We start from the raw sequence: 19,286 nt of genomic DNA, 5'->3' as shown, positions 1-19,286 counted from the left end.
CTCATACCGCAATATAAGGAACGTCAAATACTAAGAAAGGGCGGCCTATGAAAGAATTACTACTTTCAATAAGTACACTTAAACGGCTAATTGGGAATAGAAAAACTGTAAAAAGCCCTCTGAGAAAGCCCCCCTCTAACCTTTGATAGTAAGCTTTTCTGTAGTCTGCCTGTTGATGTATTTTCCGTTTGAACTGTGCACAACATGAAGAGACGGAACACTGGCGGCTTGTCACAATGCCCCCCGATGACATCACAATAGCGCTGCTGCCTAGAAAACAAGCTGCGCAGAAGAAGTTGTTCTTTGGGTGGGAGGGTGGGCTAGTGGAAGGAGGGGGCAATCTCTTTTTTTCCCGGGTGGTAGGGGGATGACAGGAGAAGGGAAGCGGGTGGTGAGAAAGGTACAGAGGGCAGGGTTTGGGGGCTGGGAAGGAAAGGGAAAAGATTAGGGTTTGGGGATGATGAAAGGGCTTTCTACGGGTAAGGATGGCAAAGGGTGGCAGTGACGGAAAGTCAGGCAACCTGTCCTGTCCGTCTTTTTGTATCGTGAATTGGAAAGACTGCAAGGGGGAGGGGAGTTGCTTGCGCCCTAAAGGAGGAGTTATTCAGATTCATTGCAGTGGGCGGCGGCTGCAAAACGCACCATTCTTCTTGTTTTGGCTCTGCAAAGCAGCCTTTTCAAGGGTTGGCTTGGGTGACAAAATGTCTTGTGTAGGCGTGGGTTTGTCTCCCTCTCGCTCTCTCTCCCTAAGATGTGTCCGGCATAGGCCAGGGTGCCACTCGAGGCCCAAACCAATTCTGGTTATCGCTTCTCGGCCTTTTGGCTAAGATCAAGTGTAGTATCTGTTCTTATCAGTTTAATATCTGATACGTCCCCTATCTGGGGACCATATATTAAATGGATTTTTAGAACAGGGAGATGGAAAAAGAGCTTGCTCTGTCCACTCCACGCATTGACCTGGTATTGCAGTACCTCCAGGAACGGTGCACCCCTTCTTAACCCAGTTTCCAAAAGCAGAACTCAATTCACCTGATTCATATTAGCCCGATTTAATGAATTGGAAGAAAGCATACGTCTTCATATGCACCTCAATTTGGCCCATTCACTTTTCACACTTCCTCCTTTTGTTTTTTATCTTTCACACTTTTGACTTTCTTTATTCATCCAAATAGCAAACTCATCACCACTCAACCTGACCAACTCGGCTATGTCCCCGTGCTGCAGTTCTCTGTCTTATCTAGATCATTTGCAATTGAATGGAATAGATCCCTTTTGGACAAAGTGGATTCACCTGCTGCTGCAGTGACCACAGGTGTGATAACATCTAGAATTGGCATCTGGTGCGATCTCTCCGCTTCCACTCCAAAGAAAGTTACCTGTTTATTCCTATCATGCATTGGTTTTTGGGGTTTTCTTTGAGTAATGATGATCTCTTTAGTAGTCTGTTGGCGCCCTCTCCTGGAGGAATAGTTTGCTTGCTCTTGGACATTCTAAAAGAGAGGTCATGATAGACATTGAGCTTCTGAGCTCAATTGGGGACAGTCATGGGTGATGAATGTTTGCAACCTACTGCGAAGCCTCATACCGCAATATAAGGAACGTCAAATACTAAGAAAGGGCGGCCTATGAAAGAATTACTACTTTCAATAAGTACACTTAAACGGCTAATTGGGAATAGAAAAACTGTAAAAAGCCCTCTGAGAAAGCCCCCCTCTAACCTTTGATAGTAAGCTTTTCTGTAGTCTGCCTGTTGATGTATTTTCCGTTTGAACTGTGCACAACATGAAGAGACGGAACACTGGCGGCTTGTCACAATGCCCCCCGATGACATCACAATAGCGCTGCTGCCTAGAAAACAAGCTGCGCAGAAGAAGTTGTTCTTTGGGTGGGAGGGTGGGCTAGTGGAAGGAGGGGGCAATCTCTTTTTTTCCCGGGTGGTAGGGGGATGACAGGAGAAGGGAAGCGGGTGGTGAGAAAGGTACAGAGGGCAGGGTTTGGGGGCTGGGAAGGAAAGGGAAAAGATTAGGGTTTGGGGATGATGAAAGGGCTTTCTACGGGTAAGGATGGCAAAGGGTGGCAGTGACGGAAAGTCAGGCAACCTGTCCTGTCCGTCTTTTTGTATCGTGAATTGGAAAGACTGCAAGGGGGAGGGGAGTTGCTTGCGCCCTAAAGGAGGAGTTATTCAGATTCATTGCAGTGGGCGGCGGCTGCAAAACGCACCATTCTTCTTGTTTTGGCTCTGCAAAGCAGCCTTTTCAAGGGTTGGCTTGGGTGACAAAATGTCTTGTGTAGGCGTGGGTTTGTCTCCCTCTCGCTCTCTCTCCCTAAGATGTGTCCGGCATAGGCCAGGGTGCCACTCGAGGCCCAAACCAATTCTGGTTATCGCTTCTCGGCCTTTTGGCTAAGATCAAGTGTAGTATCTGTTCTTATCAGTTTAATATCTGATACGTCCCCTATCTGGGGACCATATATTAAATGGATTTTTAGAACAGGGAGATGGAAAAAGAGCTTGCTCTGTCCACTCCACGCATTGACCTGGTATTGCAGTACCTCCAGGAACGGTGCACCCCTTCTTAACCCAGTTTCCAAAAGCAGAACTCAATTCACCTGATTCATATTAGCCCGATTTAATGAATTGGAAGAAAGCATACGTCTTCATATGCACCTCAATTTGGCCCATTCACTTTTCACACTTCCTCCTTTTGTTTTTTATCTTTCACACTTTTGACTTTCTTTATTCATCCAAATAGCAAACTCATCACCACTCAACCTGACCAACTCGGCTATGTCCCCGTGCTGCAGTTCTCTGTCTTATCTAGATCATTTGCAATTGAATGGAATAGATCCCTTTTGGACAAAGTGGATTCACCTGCTGCTGCAGTGACCACAGGTGTGATAACATCTAGAATTGGCATCTGGTGCGATCTCTCCGCTTCCACTCCAAAGAAAGTTACCTGTTTATTCCTATCATGCATTGGTTTTTGGGGTTTTCTTTGAGTAATGATGATCTCTTTAGTAGTCTGTTGGCGCCCTCTCCTGGAGGAATAGTTTGCTTGCTCTTGGACATTCTAAAAGAGAGGTCATGATAGACATTGAGCTTCTGAGCTCAATTGGGGACAGTCATGGGTGATGAATGTTTGCAACCTACTGCGAAGCCTTATACCGCAATATAAGGAACGTCAAATACTAAGAAAGGGCGGCCTATGAAAGAATTACTACTTTCAATAAGTACACTTAAACGGCTAATTGGGAATAGAAAAACTGTAAAAAGCCCTCTGAGAAAGCCCCCCTCTAACCTTTGATAGTAAGCTTTTCTGTAGTCTGCCTGTTGATGTATTTTCCGTTTGAACTGTGCACAACATGAAGAGACGGAACACTGGCGGCTTGTCACAATGCCCCCCGATGACATCACAATAGCGCTGCTGCCTAGAAAACAAGCTGCGCAGAAGAAGTTGTTCTTTGGGTGGGAGGGTGGGCTAGTGGAAGGAGGGGGCAATCTCTTTTTTTCCCGGGTGGTAGGGGGATGACAGGAGAAGGGAAGCGGGTGGTGAGAAAGGTACAGAGGGCAGGGTTTGGGGGCTGGGAAGGAAAGGGAAAAGATTAGGGTTTGGGGATGATGAAAGGGCTTTCTACGGGTAAGGATGGCAAAGGGTGGCAGTGACGGAAAGTCAGGCAACCTGTCCTGTCCGTCTTTTTGTATCGTGAATTGGAAAGACTGCAAGGGGGAGGGGAGTTGCTTGCGCCCTAAAGGAGGAGTTATTCAGATTCATTGCAGTGGGCGGCGGCTGCAAAACGCACCATTCTTCTTGTTTTGGCTCTGCAAAGCAGCCTTTTCAAGGGTTGGCTTGGGTGACAAAATGTCTTGTGTAGGCGTGGGTTTGTCTCCCTCTCGCTCTCTCTCCCTAAGATGTGTCCGGCATAGGCCAGGGTGCCACTCGAGGCCCAAACCAATTCTGGTTATCGCTTCTCGGCCTTTTGGCTAAGATCAAGTGTAGTATCTGTTCTTATCAGTTTAATATCTGATACGTCCCCTATCTGGGGACCATATATTAAATGGATTTTTAGAACAGGGAGATGGAAAAAGAGCTTGCTCTGTCCACTCCACGCATTGACCTGGTATTGCAGTACCTCCAGGAACGGTGCACCCCTTCTTAACCCAGTTTCCAAAAGCAGAACTCAATTCACCTGATTCATATTAGCCCGATTTAATGAATTGGAAGAAAGCATACGTCTTCATATGCACCTCAATTTGGCCCATTCACTTTTCACACTTCCTCCTTTTGTTTTTTATCTTTCACACTTTTGACTTTCTTTATTCATCCAAATAGCAAACTCATCACCACTCAACCTGACCAACTCGGCTATGTCCCCGTGCTGCAGTTCTCTGTCTTATCTAGATCATTTGCAATTGAATGGAATAGATCCCTTTTGGACAAAGTGGATTCACCTGCTGCTGCAGTGACCACAGGTGTGATAACATCTAGAATTGGCATCTGGTGCGATCTCTCCGCTTCCACTCCAAAGAAAGTTACCTGTTTATTCCTATCATGCATTGGTTTTTGGGGTTTTCTTTGAGTAATGATGATCTCTTTAGTAGTCTGTTGGCGCCCTCTCCTGGAGGAATAGTTTGCTTGCTCTTGGACATTCTAAAAGAGAGGTCATGATAGACATTGAGCTTCTGAGCTCAATTGGGGACAGTCATGGGTGATGAATGTTTGCAACCTACTGCGAAGCCTCATACCGCAATATAAGGAACGTCAAATACTAAGAAAGGGCGGCCTATGAAAGAATTACTACTTTCAATAAGTACACTTAAACGGCTAATTGGGAATAGAAAAACTGTAAAAAGCCCTCTGAGAAAGCCCCCCTCTAACCTTTGATAGTAAGCTTTTCTGTAGTCTGCCTGTTGATGTATTTTCCGTTTGAACTGTGCACAACATGAAGAGACGGAACACTGGCGGCTTGTCACAATGCCCCCCGATGACATCACAATAGCGCTGCTGCCTAGAAAACAAGCTGCGCAGAAGAAGTTGTTCTTTGGGTGGGAGGGTGGGCTAGTGGAAGGAGGGGGCAATCTCTTTTTTTCCCGGGTGGTAGGGGGATGACAGGAGAAGGGAAGCGGGTGGTGAGAAAGGTACAGAGGGCAGGGTTTGGGGGCTGGGAAGGAAAGGGAAAAGATTAGGGTTTGGGGATGATGAAAGGGCTTTCTACGGGTAAGGATGGCAAAGGGTGGCAGTGACGGAAAGTCAGGCAACCTGTCCTGTCCGTCTTTTTGTATCGTGAATTGGAAAGACTGCAAGGGGGAGGGGAGTTGCTTGCGCCCTAAAGGAGGAGTTATTCAGATTCATTGCAGTGGGCGGCGGCTGCAAAACGCACCATTCTTCTTGTTTTGGCTCTGCAAAGCAGCCTTTTCAAGGGTTGGCTTGGGTGACAAAATGTCTTGTGTAGGCGTGGGTTTGTCTCCCTCTCGCTCTCTCTCCCTAAGATGTGTCCGGCATAGGCCAGGGTGCCACTCGAGGCCCAAACCAATTCTGGTTATCGCTTCTCGGCCTTTTGGCTAAGATCAAGTGTAGTATCTGTTCTTATCAGTTTAATATCTGATACGTCCCCTATCTGGGGACCATATATTAAATGGATTTTTAGAACAGGGAGATGGAAAAAGAGCTTGCTCTGTCCACTCCACGCATTGACCTGGTATTGCAGTACCTCCAGGAACGGTGCACCCCTTCTTAACCCAGTTTCCAAAAGCAGAACTCAATTCACCTGATTCATATTAGCCCGATTTAATGAATTGGAAGAAAGCATACGTCTTCATATGCACCTCAATTTGGCCCATTCACTTTTCACACTTCCTCCTTTTGTTTTTTATCTTTCACACTTTTGACTTTCTTTATTCATCCAAATAGCAAACTCATCACCACTCAACCTGACCAACTCGGCTATGTCCCCGTGCTGCAGTTCTCTGTCTTATCTAGATCATTTGCAATTGAATGGAATAGATCCCTTTTGGACAAAGTGGATTCACCTGCTGCTGCAGTGACCACAGGTGTGATAACATCTAGAATTGGCATCTGGTGCGATCTCTCCGCTTCCACTCCAAAGAAAGTTACCTGTTTATTCCTATCATGCATTGGTTTTTGGGGTTTTCTTTGAGTAATGATGATCTCTTTAGTAGTCTGTTGGCGCCCTCTCCTGGAGGAATAGTTTGCTTGCTCTTGGACATTCTAAAAGAGAGGTCATGATAGACATTGAGCTTCTGAGCTCAATTGGGGACAGTCATGGGTGATGAATGTTTGCAACCTACTGCGAAGCCTCATACCGCAATATAAGGAACGTCAAATACTAAGAAAGGGCGGCCTATGAAAGAATTACTACTTTCAATAAGTACACTTAAACGGCTAATTGGGAATAGAAAAACTGTAAAAAGCCCTCTGAGAAAGCCCCCCTCTAACCTTTGATAGTAAGCTTTTCTGTAGTCTGCCTGTTGATGTATTTTCCGTTTGAACTGTGCACAACATGAAGAGACGGAACACTGGCGGCTTGTCACAATGCCCCCCGATGACATCACAATAGCGCTGCTGCCTAGAAAACAAGCTGCGCAGAAGAAGTTGTTCTTTGGGTGGGAGGGTGGGCTAGTGGAAGGAGGGGGCAATCTCTTTTTTTCCCGGGTGGTAGGGGGATGACAGGAGAAGGGAAGCGGGTGGTGAGAAAGGTACAGAGGGCAGGGTTTGGGGGCTGGGAAGGAAAGGGAAAAGATTAGGGTTTGGGGATGATGAAAGGGCTTTCTACGGGTAAGGATGGCAAAGGGTGGCAGTGACGGAAAGTCAGGCAACCTGTCCTGTCCGTCTTTTTGTATCGTGAATTGGAAAGACTGCAAGGGGGAGGGGAGTTGCTTGCGCCCTAAAGGAGGAGTTATTCAGATTCATTGCAGTGGGCGGCGGCTGCAAAACGCACCATTCTTCTTGTTTTGGCTCTGCAAAGCAGCCTTTTCAAGGGTTGGCTTGGGTGACAAAATGTCTTGTGTAGGCGTGGGTTTGTCTCCCTCTCGCTCTCTCTCCCTAAGATGTGTCCGGCATAGGCCAGGGTGCCACTCGAGGCCCAAACCAATTCTGGTTATCGCTTCTCGGCCTTTTGGCTAAGATCAAGTGTAGTATCTGTTCTTATCAGTTTAATATCTGATACGTCCCCTATCTGGGGACCATATATTAAATGGATTTTTAGAACAGGGAGATGGAAAAAGAGCTTGCTCTGTCCACTCCACGCATTGACCTGGTATTGCAGTACCTCCAGGAACGGTGCACCCCTTCTTAACCCAGTTTCCAAAAGCAGAACTCAATTCACCTGATTCATATTAGCCCGATTTAATGAATTGGAAGAAAGCATACGTCTTCATATGCACCTCAATTTGGCCCATTCACTTTTCACACTTCCTCCTTTTGTTTTTTATCTTTCACACTTTTGACTTTCTTTATTCATCCAAATAGCAAACTCATCACCACTCAACCTGACCAACTCGGCTATGTCCCCGTGCTGCAGTTCTCTGTCTTATCTAGATCATTTGCAATTGAATGGAATAGATCCCTTTTGGACAAAGTGGATTCACCTGCTGCTGCAGTGACCACAGGTGTGATAACATCTAGAATTGGCATCTGGTGCGATCTCTCCGCTTCCACTCCAAAGAAAGTTACCTGTTTATTCCTATCATGCATTGGTTTTTGGGGTTTTCTTTGAGTAATGATGATCTCTTTAGTAGTCTGTTGGCGCCCTCTCCTGGAGGAATAGTTTGCTTGCTCTTGGACATTCTAAAAGAGAGGTCATGATAGACATTGAGCTTCTGAGCTCAATTGGGGACAGTCATGGGTGATGAATGTTTGCAACCTACTGCGAAGCCTCATACCGCAATATAAGGAACGTCAAATACTAAGAAAGGGCGGCCTATGAAAGAATTACTACTTTCAATAAGTACACTTAAACGGCTAATTGGGAATAGAAAAACTGTAAAAAGCCCTCTGAGAAAGCCCCCCTCTAACCTTTGATAGTAAGCTTTTCTGTAGTCTGCCTGTTGATGTATTTTCCGTTTGAACTGTGCACAACATGAAGAGACGGAACACTGGCGGCTTGTCACAATGCCCCCCGATGACATCACAATAGCGCTGCTGCCTAGAAAACAAGCTGCGCAGAAGAAGTTGTTCTTTGGGTGGGAGGGTGGGCTAGTGGAAGGAGGGGGCAATCTCTTTTTTTCCCGGGTGGTAGGGGGATGACAGGAGAAGGGAAGCGGGTGGTGAGAAAGGTACAGAGGGCAGGGTTTGGGGGCTGGGAAGGAAAGGGAAAAGATTAGGGTTTGGGGATGATGAAAGGGCTTTCTACGGGTAAGGATGGCAAAGGGTGGCAGTGACGGAAAGTCAGGCAACCTGTCCTGTCCGTCTTTTTGTATCGTGAATTGGAAAGACTGCAAGGGGGAGGGGAGTTGCTTGCGCCCTAAAGGAGGAGTTATTCAGATTCATTGCAGTGGGCGGCGGCTGCAAAACGCACCATTCTTCTTGTTTTGGCTCTGCAAAGCAGCCTTTTCAAGGGTTGGCTTGGGTGACAAAATGTCTTGTGTAGGCGTGGGTTTGTCTCCCTCTCGCTCTCTCTCCCTAAGATGTGTCCGGCATAGGCCAGGGTGCCACTCGAGGCCCAAACCAATTCTGGTTATCGCTTCTCGGCCTTTTGGCTAAGATCAAGTGTAGTATCTGTTCTTATCAGTTTAATATCTGATACGTCCCCTATCTGGGGACCATATATTAAATGGATTTTTAGAACAGGGAGATGGAAAAAGAGCTTGCTCTGTCCACTCCACGCATTGACCTGGTATTGCAGTACCTCCAGGAACGGTGCACCCCTTCTTAACCCAGTTTCCAAAAGCAGAACTCAATTCACCTGATTCATATTAGCCCGATTTAATGAATTGGAAGAAAGCATACGTCTTCATATGCACCTCAATTTGGCCCATTCACTTTTCACACTTCCTCCTTTTGTTTTTTATCTTTCACACTTTTGACTTTCTTTATTCATCCAAATAGCAAACTCATCACCACTCAACCTGACCAACTCGGCTATGTCCCCGTGCTGCAGTTCTCTGTCTTATCTAGATCATTTGCAATTGAATGGAATAGATCCCTTTTGGACAAAGTGGATTCACCTGCTGCTGCAGTGACCACAGGTGTGATAACATCTAGAATTGGCATCTGGTGCGATCTCTCCGCTTCCACTCCAAAGAAAGTTACCTGTTTATTCCTATCATGCATTGGTTTTTGGGGTTTTCTTTGAGTAATGATGATCTCTTTAGTAGTCTGTTGGCGCCCTCTCCTGGAGGAATAGTTTGCTTGCTCTTGGACATTCTAAAAGAGAGGTCATGATAGACATTGAGCTTCTGAGCTCAATTGGGGACAGTCATGGGTGATGAATGTTTGCAACCTACTGCGAAGCCTCATACCGCAATATAAGGAACGTCAAATACTAAGAAAGGGCGGCCTATGAAAGAATTACTACTTTCAATAAGTACACTTAAACGGCTAATTGGGAATAGAAAAACTGTAAAAAGCCCTCTGAGAAAGCCCCCCTCTAACCTTTGATAGTAAGCTTTTCTGTAGTCTGCCTGTTGATGTATTTTCCGTTTGAACTGTGCACAACATGAAGAGACGGAACACTGGCGGCTTGTCACAATGCCCCCCGATGACATCACAATAGCGCTGCTGCCTAGAAAACAAGCTGCGCAGAAGAAGTTGTTCTTTGGGTGGGAGGGTGGGCTAGTGGAAGGAGGGGGCAATCTCTTTTTTTCCCGGGTGGTAGGGGGATGACAGGAGAAGGGAAGCGGGTGGTGAGAAAGGTACAGAGGGCAGGGTTTGGGGGCTGGGAAGGAAAGGGAAAAGATTAGGGTTTGGGGATGATGAAAGGGCTTTCTACGGGTAAGGATGGCAAAGGGTGGCAGTGACGGAAAGTCAGGCAACCTGTCCTGTCCGTCTTTTTGTATCGTGAATTGGAAAGACTGCAAGGGGGAGGGGAGTTGCTTGCGCCCTAAAGGAGGAGTTATTCAGATTCATTGCAGTGGGCGGCGGCTGCAAAACGCACCATTCTTCTTGTTTTGGCTCTGCAAAGCAGCCTTTTCAAGGGTTGGCTTGGGTGACAAAATGTCTTGTGTAGGCGTGGGTTTGTCTCCCTCTCGCTCTCTCTCCCTAAGATGTGTCCGGCATAGGCCAGGGTGCCACTCGAGGCCCAAACCAATTCTGGTTATCGCTTCTCGGCCTTTTGGCTAAGATCAAGTGTAGTATCGTTCGAAAAGGTGGTTTAAGGCTCCGGCCACCTTAGTACAATGATGCAATGCACACTGGAAGGTTGCGCTTGTTAGTACTTTGGGAGGATAGTATATCCATCTAGAGGAAACCATGGCCCTACCAGGATCGAGGCTATTAGACTGAGTAAGTGTGGGGGTTATGGTGCAATGTGCCCCAGGAATGGACACCCTGGAGGGAGTCTGAACTTGCTAGGTTGGGACCCTGGTAAGCCTCAGACTCTGTCGCACGCCGCGCCTTGCCTATTCATACTTTCCAAGCATATTGCCCTATCCCGGCCTTCTGGCTAAGAAGGGAAATTTTTATAATCCCGGTCGGAGGTCCGGTCAGCTTTGGGCTGAGAAACCAACACCCGGTTGGAGGTCCGGGTCAGCTTTGGCTGAGAAACCAACACCCGGTTGGAGGTCCGGTTAGCCTTGGGCTGAGAAACCAACACCCGGTTGGAGGTCCGGTCAGCCTTGGGCTGAGAAACCAACACCCGGTTGGAGGTCCGGTTAGCCTTGGGCTGAGAAACCAACACCGGTTGACGGTCCGGGCAGTCTCGGCTGCGAAACCAACGACTAGTAGCTCCCTACTCCACTTGGGTAAGATGCCTCGGTGGACGCTGGGAGCAACAACAAGGCTCAACCAGGCTTCGGCTTGGGGGAGCACCGAAGATCCCTGACCCTCGCTGTGGCCTTCTGGCTCGGAGGGACGGGGTTGATTTTTGGGGATCCTCTTCTCACGGAGGGGTCCACACGAATCCTAGCCTTTGCACTGTTTTTGGTGTGACTTCGGTCATGCATTTTTGCGGTGCTTTGGAAAGCTTCATTAAATAAAAAAAAAAAATCTGTTCTTATCAGTTTAATATCTGATACGTCCCCTATCTGGGGACCATATATTAAATGGATTTTTAGAACAGGGAGATGGAAAAAGAGCTTGCTCTGTCCACTCCACGCATTGACCTGGTATTGCAGTACCTCCAGGAACGGTGCACCCCTTCTTAACCCAGTTTCCAAAAGCAGAACTCAATTCACCTGATTCATATTAGCCCGATTTAATGAATTGGAAGAAAGCATACGTCTTCATATGCACCTCAATTTGGCCCATTCACTTTTCACACTTCCTCCTTTTGTTTTTTATCTTTCACACTTTTGACTTTCTTTATTCATCCAAATAGCAAACTCATCACCACTCAACCTGACCAACTCGGCTATGTCCCCGTGCTGCAGTTCTCTGTCTTATCTAGATCATTTGCAATTGAATGGAATAGATCCCTTTTGGACAAAGTGGATTCACCTGCTGCTGCAGTGACCACAGGTGTGATAACATCTAGAATTGGCATCTGGTGCGATCTCTCCGCTTCCACTCCAAAGAAAGTTACCTGTTTATTCCTATCATGCATTGGTTTTTGGGGTTTTCTTTGAGTAATGATGATCTCTTTAGTAGTCTGTTGGCGCCCTCTCCTGGAGGAATAGTTTGCTTGCTCTTGGACATTCTAAAAGAGAGGTCATGATAGACATTGAGCTTCTGAGCTCAATTGGGGACAGTCATGGGTGATGAATGTTTGCAACCTACTGCGAAGCCTCATACCGCAATATAAGGAACGTCAAATACTAAGAAAGGGCGGCCTATGAAAGAATTACTACTTTCAATAAGTACACTTAAACGGCTAATTGGGAATAGAAAAACTGTAAAAAGCCCTCTGAGAAAGCCCCCCTCTAACCTTTGATAGTAAGCTTTTCTGTAGTCTGCCTGTTGATGTATTTTCCGTTTGAACTGTGCACAACATGAAGAGACGGAACACTGGCGGCTTGTCACAATGCCCCCCGATGACATCACAATAGCGCTGCTGCCTAGAAAACAAGCTGCGCAGAAGAAGTTGTTCTTTGGGTGGGAGGGTGGGCTAGTGGAAGGAGGGGGCAATCTCTTTTTTTCCCGGGTGGTAGGGGGATGACAGGAGAAGGGAAGCGGGTGGTGAGAAAGGTACAGAGGGCAGGGTTTGGGGGCTGGGAAGGAAAGGGAAAAGATTAGGGTTTGGGGATGATGAAAGGGCTTTCTACGGGTAAGGATGGCAAAGGGTGGCAGTGACGGAAAGTCAGGCAACCTGTCCTGTCCGTCTTTTTGTATCGTGAATTGGAAAGACTGCAAGGGGGAGGGGAGTTGCTTGCGCCCTAAAGGAGGAGTTATTCAGATTCATTGCAGTGGGCGGCGGCTGCAAAACGCACCATTCTTCTTGTTTTGGCTCTGCAAAGCAGCCTTTTCAAGGGTTGGCTTGGGTGACAAAATGTCTTGTGTAGGCGTGGGTTTGTCTCCCTCTCGCTCTCTCTCCCTAAGATGTGTCCGGCATAGGCCAGGGTGCCACTCGAGGCCCAAACCAATTCTGGTTATCGCTTCTCGGCCTTTTGGCTAAGATCAAGTGTAGTATCTGTTCTTATCAGTTTAATATCTGATACGTCCCCTATCTGGGGACCATATATTAAATGGATTTTTAGAACAGGGAGATGGAAAAAGAGCTTGCTCTGTCCACTCCACGCATTGACCTGGTATTGCAGTACCTCCAGGAACGGTGCACCCCTTCTTAACCCAGTTTCCAAAAGCAGAACTCAATTCACCTGATTCATATTAGCCCGATTTAATGAATTGGAAGAAAGCATACGTCTTCATATGCACCTCAATTTGGCCCATTCACTTTTCACACTTCCTCCTTTTGTTTTTTATCTTTCACACTTTTGACTTTCTTTATTCATCCAAATAGCAAACTCATCACCACTCAACCTGACCAACTCGGCTATGTCCCCGTGCTGCAGTTCTCTGTCTTATCTAGATCATTTGCAATTGAATGGAATAGATCCCTTTTGGACAAAGTGGATTCACCTGCTGCTGCAGTGACCACAGGTGTGATAACATCTAGAATTGGCATCTGGTGCGATCTCTCCGCTTCCACTCCAAAGAAAGTTACCTGTTTATTCCTATCATGCATTGGTTTTTGGGGTTTTCTTTGAGTAATGATGATCTCTTTAGTAGTCTGTTGGCGCCCTCTCCTGGAGGAATAGTTTGCTTGCTCTTGGACATTCTAAAAGAGAGGTCATGATAGACATTGAGCTTCTGAGCTCAATTGGGGACAGTCATGGGTGATGAATGTTTGCAACCTACTGCGAAGCCTCATACCGCAATATAAGGAACGTCAAATACTAAGAAAGGGCGGCCTATGAAAGAATTACTACTTTCAATAAGTACACTTAAACGGCTAATTGGGAATAGAAAAACTGTAAAAAGCCCTCTGAGAAAGCCCCCCTCTAACCTTTGATAGTAAGCTTTTCTGTAGTCTGCCTGTTGATGTATTTTCCGTTTGAACTGTGCACAACATGAAGAGACGGAACACTGGCGGCTTGTCACAATGCCCCCCGATGACATCACAATAGCGCTGCTGCCTAGAAAACAAGCTGCGCAGAAGAAGTTGTTCTTTGGGTGGGAGGGTGGGCTAGTGGAAGGAGGGGGCAATCTCTTTTTTTCCCGGGTGGTAGGGGGATGACAGGAGAAGGGAAGCGGGTGGTGAGAAAGGTACAGAGGGCAGGGTTTGGGGGCTGGGAAGGAAAGGGAAAAGATTAGGGTTTGGGGATGATGAAAGGGCTTTCTACGGGTAAGGATGGCAAAGGGTGGCAGTGACGGAAAGTCAGGCAACCTGTCCTGTCCGTCTTTTTGTATCGTGAATTGGAAAGACTGCAAGGGGGAGGGGAGTTGCTTGCGCCCTAAAGGAGGAGTTATTCAGATTCATTGCAGTGGGCGGCGGCTGCAAAACGCACCATTCTTCTTGTTTTGGCTCTGCAAAGCAGCCTTTTCAAGGGTTGGCTTGGGTGACAAAATGTCTTGTGTAGGCGTGGGTTTGTCTCCCTCTCGCTCTCTCTCCCTAAGATGTGTCCGGCATAGGCCAGGGTGCCACTCGAGGCCCAAACCAATTCTGGTTATCGCTTCTCGGCCTTTTGGCTAAGATCAAGTGTAGTATCTGTTCTTATCAGTTTAATATCTGATACGTCCCCTATCTGGGGACCATATATTAAATGGATTTTTAGAACAGGGAGATGGAAAAAGAGCTTGCTCTGTCCACTCCACGCATTGACCTGGTATTGCAGTACCTCCAGGAACGGTGCACCCCTTCTTAACCCAGTTTCCAAAAGCAGAACTCAATTCACCTGATTCATATTAGCCCGATTTAATGAATTGGAAGAAAGCATACGTCTTCATATGCACCTCAATTTGGCCCATTCACTTTTCACACTTCCTCCTTTTGTTTTTTATCTTTCACACTTTTGACTTTCTTTATTCATCCAAATAGCAAACTCATCACCACTCAACCTGACCAACTCGGCTATGTCCCCGTGCTGCAGTTCTCTGTCTTATCTAGATCATTTGCAATTGAATGGAATAGATCCCTTTTGGACAAAGTGGATTCACCTGCTGCTGCAGTGACCACAGGTGTGATAACATCTAGAATTGGCATCTGGTGCGATCTCTCCGCTTCCACTCCAAAGAAAGTTACCTGTTTATTCCTATCATGCATTGGTTTTTGGGGTTTTCTTTGAGTAATGATGATCTCTTTAGTAGTCTGTTGGCGCCCTCTCCTGGAGGAATAGTTTGCTTGCTCTTGGACATTCTAAAAGAGAGGTCATGATAGACATTGAGCTTCTGAGCTCAATTGGGGACAGTCATGGGTGATGAATGTTTGCAACCTACTGCGAAGCCTCATACCGCAATATAAGGAACGTCAAATACTAAGAAAGGGCGGCCTATGAAAGAATTACTACTTTCAATAAGTACACTTAAACGGCTAATTGGGAATAGAAAAACTGTAAAAAGCCCTCTGAGAAAGCCCCCCTCTAACCTTTGATAGTAAGCTTTTCTGTAGTCTGCCTGTTGATGTATTTTCCGTTTGAACTGTGCACAACATGAAGAGACGGAACACTGGCGGCTTGTCACAATGCCCCCCGATGACATCACAATAGCGCTGCTGCCTAGAAAACAAGCTGCGCAGAAGAAGTTGTTCTTTGGGTGGGAGGGTGGGCTAGTGGAAGGAGGGGGCAATCTCTTTTTTTCCCGGGTGGTAGGGGGATGACAGGAGAAGGGAAGCGGGTGGTGAGAAAGGTACAGAGGGCAGGGTTTGGGGGCTGGGAAGGAAAGGGAAAAGATTAGGGTTTGGGGATGATGAAAGGGCTTTCTACGGGTAAGGATGGCAAAGGGTGGCAGTGACGGAAAGTCAGGCAACCTGTCCTGTCCGTCTTTTTGTATCGTGAATTGGAAAGACTGCAAGGGGGAGGGGAGTTGCTTGCGCCCTAAAGGAGGAGTTATTCAGATTCATTGCAGTGGGCGGCGGCTGCAAAACGCACCATTCTTCTTGTTTTGGCTCTGCAAAGCAGCCTTTTCAAGGGTTGGCTTGGGTGACAAAATGTCTTGTGTAGGCGTGGGTTTGTCTCCCTCTCGCTCTCTCTCCCTAAGATGTGTCCGGCATAGGCCAGGGTGCCACTCGAGGCCCAAACCAATTCTGGTTATCGCTTCTCGGCCTTTTGGCTAAGATCAAGTGTAGTATCTGTTCTTATCAGTTTAATATCTGATACGTCCCCTATCTGGGGACCATATATTAAATGGATTTTTAGAACAGGGAGATGGAAAAAGAGCTTGCTCTGTCCACTCCACGCATTGACCTGGTATTGCAGTACCTCCAGGAACGGTGCACCCCTTCTTAACCCAGTTTCCAAAAGCAGAACTCAATTCACCTGATTCATATTAGCCCGATTTAATGAATTGGAAGAAAGCATACGTCTTCATATGCACCTCAATTTGGCCCATTCACTTTTCACACTTCCTCCTTTTGTTTTTTATCTTTCACACTTTTGACTTTCTTTATTCATCCAAATAGCAAACTCATCACCACTCAACCTGACCAACTCGGCTATGTCCCCGTGCTGCAGTTCTCTGTCTTATCTAGATCATTTGCAATTGAATGGAATAGATCCCTTTTGGACAAAGTGGATTCACCTGCTGCTGCAGTGACCACAGGTGTGATAACATCTAGAATTGGCATCTGGTGCGATCTCTCCGCTTCCACTCCAAAGAAAGTTACCTGTTTATTCCTATCATGCATTGGTTTTTGGGGTTTTCTTTGAGTAATGATGATCTCTTTAGTAGTCTGTTGGCGCCCTCTCCTGGAGGAATAGTTTGCTTGCTCTTGGACATTCTAAAAGAGAGGTCATGATAGACATTGAGCTTCTGAGCTCAATTGGGGACAGTCATGGGTGATGAATGTTTGCAACCTACTGCGAAGCCTCATACCGCAATATAAGGAACGTCAAATACTAAGAAAGGGCGGCCTATGAAAGAATTACTACTTTCAATAAGTACACTTAAACGGCTAATTGGGAATAGAAAAACTGTAAAAAGCCCTCTGAGAAAGCCCCCCTCTAACCTTTGATAGTAAGCTTTTCTGTAGTCTGCCTGTTGATGTATTTTCCGTTTGAACTGTGCACAACATGAAGAGACGGAACACTGGCGGCTTGTCACAATGCCCCCCGATGACATCACAATAGCGCTGCTGCCTAGAAAACAAGCTGCGCAGAAGAAGTTGTTCTTTGGGTGGGAGGGTGGGCTAGTGGAAGGAGGGGGCAATCTCTTTTTTTCCCGGGTGGTAGGGGGATGACAGGAGAAGGGAAGCGGGTGGTGAGAAAGGTACAGAGGGCAGGGTTTGGGGGCTGGGAAGGAAAGGGAAAAGATTAGGGTTTGGGGATGATGAAAGGGCTTTCTACGGGTAAGGATGGCAAAGGGTGGCAGTGACGGAAAGTCAGGCAACCTGTCCTGTCCGTCTTTTTGTATCGTGAATTGGAAAGACTGCAAGGGGGAGGGGAGTTGCTTGCGCCCTAAAGGAGGAGTTATTCAGATTCATTGCAGTGGGCGGCGGCTGCAAAACGCACCATTCTTCTTGTTTTGGCTCTGCAAAGCAGCCTTTTCAAGGGTTGGCTTGGGTGACAAAATGTCTTGTGTAGGCGTGGGTTTGTCTCCCTCTCGCTCTCTCTCCCTAAGATGTGTCCGGCATAGGCCAGGGTGCCACTCGAGGCCCAAACCAATTCTGGTTATCGCTTCTCGGCCTTTTGGCTAAGATCAAGTGTAGTATCTGTTCTTATCAGTTTAATATCTGATACGTCCCCTATCTGGGGACCATATATTAAATGGATTTTTAGAACAGGGAGATGGAAAAAGAGCTTGCTCTGTCCACTCCACGCATTGACCTGGTATTGCAGTACCTCCAGGAACGGTGCACCCCTTCTTAACCCAGTTTCCAAAAGCAGAACTCAATTCACCTGATTCATATTAGCCCGATTTAATGAATTGGAAGAAAGCATACGTCTTCATATGCACCTCAATTTGGCCCATTCACTTTTCACACTTCCTCCTTTTGTTTTTTATCTTTCACACTTTTGACTTTCTTTATTCATCCAAATAGCAAACTCATCACCACTCAACCTGACCAACTCGGCTATGTCCCCGTGCTGCAGTTCTCTGTCTTATCTAGATCATTTGCAATTGAATGGAATAGATCCCTTTTGGACAAAGTGGATTCACCTGCTGCTGCAGTGACCACAGGTGTGATAACATCTAGAATTGGCATCTGGTGCGATCTCTCCGCTTCCACTCCAAAGAAAGTTACCTGTTTATTCCTATCATGCATTGGTTTTTGGGGTTTTCTTTGAGTAATGATGATCTCTTTAGTAGTCTGTTGGCGCCCTCTCCTGGAGGAATAGTTTGCTTGCTCTTGGACATTCTAAAAGAGAGGTCATGATAGACATTGAGCTTCTGAGCTCAATTGGGGACAGTCATGGGTGATGAATGTTTGCAACCTACTGCGAAGCCTCATACCGCAATATAAGGAACGTCAAATACTAAGAAAGGGCGGCCTATGAAAGAATTACTACTTTCAATAAGTACACTTAAACGGCTAATTGGGAATAGAAAAACTGTAAAAAGCCCTCTGAGAAAGCCCCCCTCTAACCTTTGATAGTAAGCTTTTCTGTAGTCTGCCTGTTGATGTATTTTCCGTTTGAACTGTGCACAACATGAAGAGACGGAACACTGGCGGCTTGTCACAATGCCCCCCGATGACATCACAATAGCGCTGCTGCCTAGAAAACAAGCTGCGCAGAAGAAGTTGTTCTTTGGGTGGGAGGGTGGGCTAGTGGAAGGAGGGGGCAATCTCTTTTTTTCCCGGGTGGTAGGGGGATGACAGGAGAAGGGAAGCGGGTGGTGAGAAAGGTACAGAGGGCAGGGTTTGGGGGCTGGGAAGGAAAGGGAAAAGATTAGGGTTTGGGGATGATGAAAGGGCTTTCTACGGGTAAGGATGGCAAAGGGTGGCAGTGACGGAAAGTCAGGCAACCTGTCCTGTCCGTCTTTTTGTATCGTGAATTGGAAAGACTGCAAGGGGGAGGGGAGTTGCTTGCGCCCTAAAGGAGGAGTTATTCAGATTCATTGCAGTGGGCGGCGGCTGCAAAACGCACCATTCTTCTTGTTTTGGCTCTGCAAAGCAGCCTTTTCAAGGGTTGGCTTGGGTGACAAAATGTCTTGTGTAGGCGTGGGTTTGTCTCCCTCTCGCTCTCTCTCCCTAAGATGTGTCCGGCATAGGCCAGGGTGCCACTCGAGGCCCAAACCAATTCTGGTTATCGCTTCTCGGCCTTTTGGCTAAGATCAAGTGTAGTATCTGTTCTTATCAGTTTAATATCTGATACGTCCCCTATCTGGGGACCATATATTAAATGGATTTTTAGAACAGGGAGATGGAAAAAGAGCTTGCTCTGTCCACTCCACGCATTGACCTGGTATTGCAGTACCTCCAGGAACGGTGCACCCCTTCTTAACCCAGTTTCCAAAAGCAGAACTCAATTCACCTGATTCATATTAGCCCGATTTAATGAATTGGAAGAAAGCATACGTCTT

General features: G+C 46.7%; 11 non-coding genes and 2 pseudogenes across 11 annotated transcripts; all 13 read left to right on the top strand.

Moving 5' to 3' along the window:
* The first annotated feature begins 803 nt into the window (after positions 1–803).
* Positions 804–994, top strand: LOC142271644 (U2 spliceosomal RNA). Its single transcript, XR_012736661.1, has one exon. It is a non-coding gene; the product is annotated as a U2 spliceosomal RNA (small nuclear RNA).
* Positions 995–2,381: 1,387 nt separating this feature from the next.
* Positions 2,382–2,572, top strand: LOC142271643 (U2 spliceosomal RNA). Its single transcript, XR_012736660.1, has one exon. It is a non-coding gene; the product is annotated as a U2 spliceosomal RNA (small nuclear RNA).
* A 1,387-nt stretch (positions 2,573–3,959) lies between these two features.
* Positions 3,960–4,150, top strand: LOC142271642 (U2 spliceosomal RNA). The gene has a single exon (XR_012736659.1). It is a non-coding gene; the product is annotated as a U2 spliceosomal RNA (small nuclear RNA).
* Positions 4,151–5,537: 1,387 nt separating this feature from the next.
* On the top strand, positions 5,538–5,728 carry LOC142271641 (U2 spliceosomal RNA). Its single transcript, XR_012736658.1, has one exon. It is a non-coding gene; the product is annotated as a U2 spliceosomal RNA (small nuclear RNA).
* Positions 5,729–7,115: 1,387 nt separating this feature from the next.
* On the top strand, positions 7,116–7,306 carry LOC142271640 (U2 spliceosomal RNA). Its single transcript, XR_012736657.1, has one exon. It is a non-coding gene; the product is annotated as a U2 spliceosomal RNA (small nuclear RNA).
* A 1,387-nt stretch (positions 7,307–8,693) lies between these two features.
* LOC142271638 (U2 spliceosomal RNA) lies at positions 8,694–8,884 on the top strand. Its single transcript, XR_012736656.1, has one exon. It is a non-coding gene; the product is annotated as a U2 spliceosomal RNA (small nuclear RNA).
* Positions 8,885–10,271: 1,387 nt separating this feature from the next.
* On the top strand, positions 10,272–10,413 carry LOC142271636 (U2 spliceosomal RNA; annotated as a pseudogene).
* Positions 10,414–11,110: 697 nt separating this feature from the next.
* Positions 11,111–11,312, top strand: LOC142271690 (U2 spliceosomal RNA; annotated as a pseudogene).
* Positions 11,313–12,699: 1,387 nt separating this feature from the next.
* On the top strand, positions 12,700–12,890 carry LOC142271686 (U2 spliceosomal RNA). The gene has a single exon (XR_012736699.1). It is a non-coding gene; the product is annotated as a U2 spliceosomal RNA (small nuclear RNA).
* A 1,387-nt stretch (positions 12,891–14,277) lies between these two features.
* Positions 14,278–14,468, top strand: LOC142271674 (U2 spliceosomal RNA). The gene has a single exon (XR_012736688.1). It is a non-coding gene; the product is annotated as a U2 spliceosomal RNA (small nuclear RNA).
* A 1,387-nt stretch (positions 14,469–15,855) lies between these two features.
* Positions 15,856–16,046, top strand: LOC142271662 (U2 spliceosomal RNA). The gene has a single exon (XR_012736677.1). It is a non-coding gene; the product is annotated as a U2 spliceosomal RNA (small nuclear RNA).
* A 1,387-nt stretch (positions 16,047–17,433) lies between these two features.
* Positions 17,434–17,624, top strand: LOC142271649 (U2 spliceosomal RNA). The gene has a single exon (XR_012736666.1). It is a non-coding gene; the product is annotated as a U2 spliceosomal RNA (small nuclear RNA).
* Positions 17,625–19,011: 1,387 nt separating this feature from the next.
* Positions 19,012–19,202, top strand: LOC142271632 (U2 spliceosomal RNA). Its single transcript, XR_012736655.1, has one exon. It is a non-coding gene; the product is annotated as a U2 spliceosomal RNA (small nuclear RNA).
* Positions 19,203–19,286: the final 84 nt, after the last annotated feature.

Source organism: Anomaloglossus baeobatrachus, unplaced genomic scaffold (genome assembly GCF_048569485.1).
Source record: "Anomaloglossus baeobatrachus isolate aAnoBae1 unplaced genomic scaffold, aAnoBae1.hap1 Scaffold_3382, whole genome shotgun sequence".
Taxonomy (NCBI): domain Eukaryota; kingdom Metazoa; phylum Chordata; class Amphibia; order Anura; family Aromobatidae; genus Anomaloglossus; species Anomaloglossus baeobatrachus.
The sequence above is the reverse complement of the archived record's forward strand: the minus strand, read 5'-3'. Positions and strand labels throughout refer to the sequence as shown.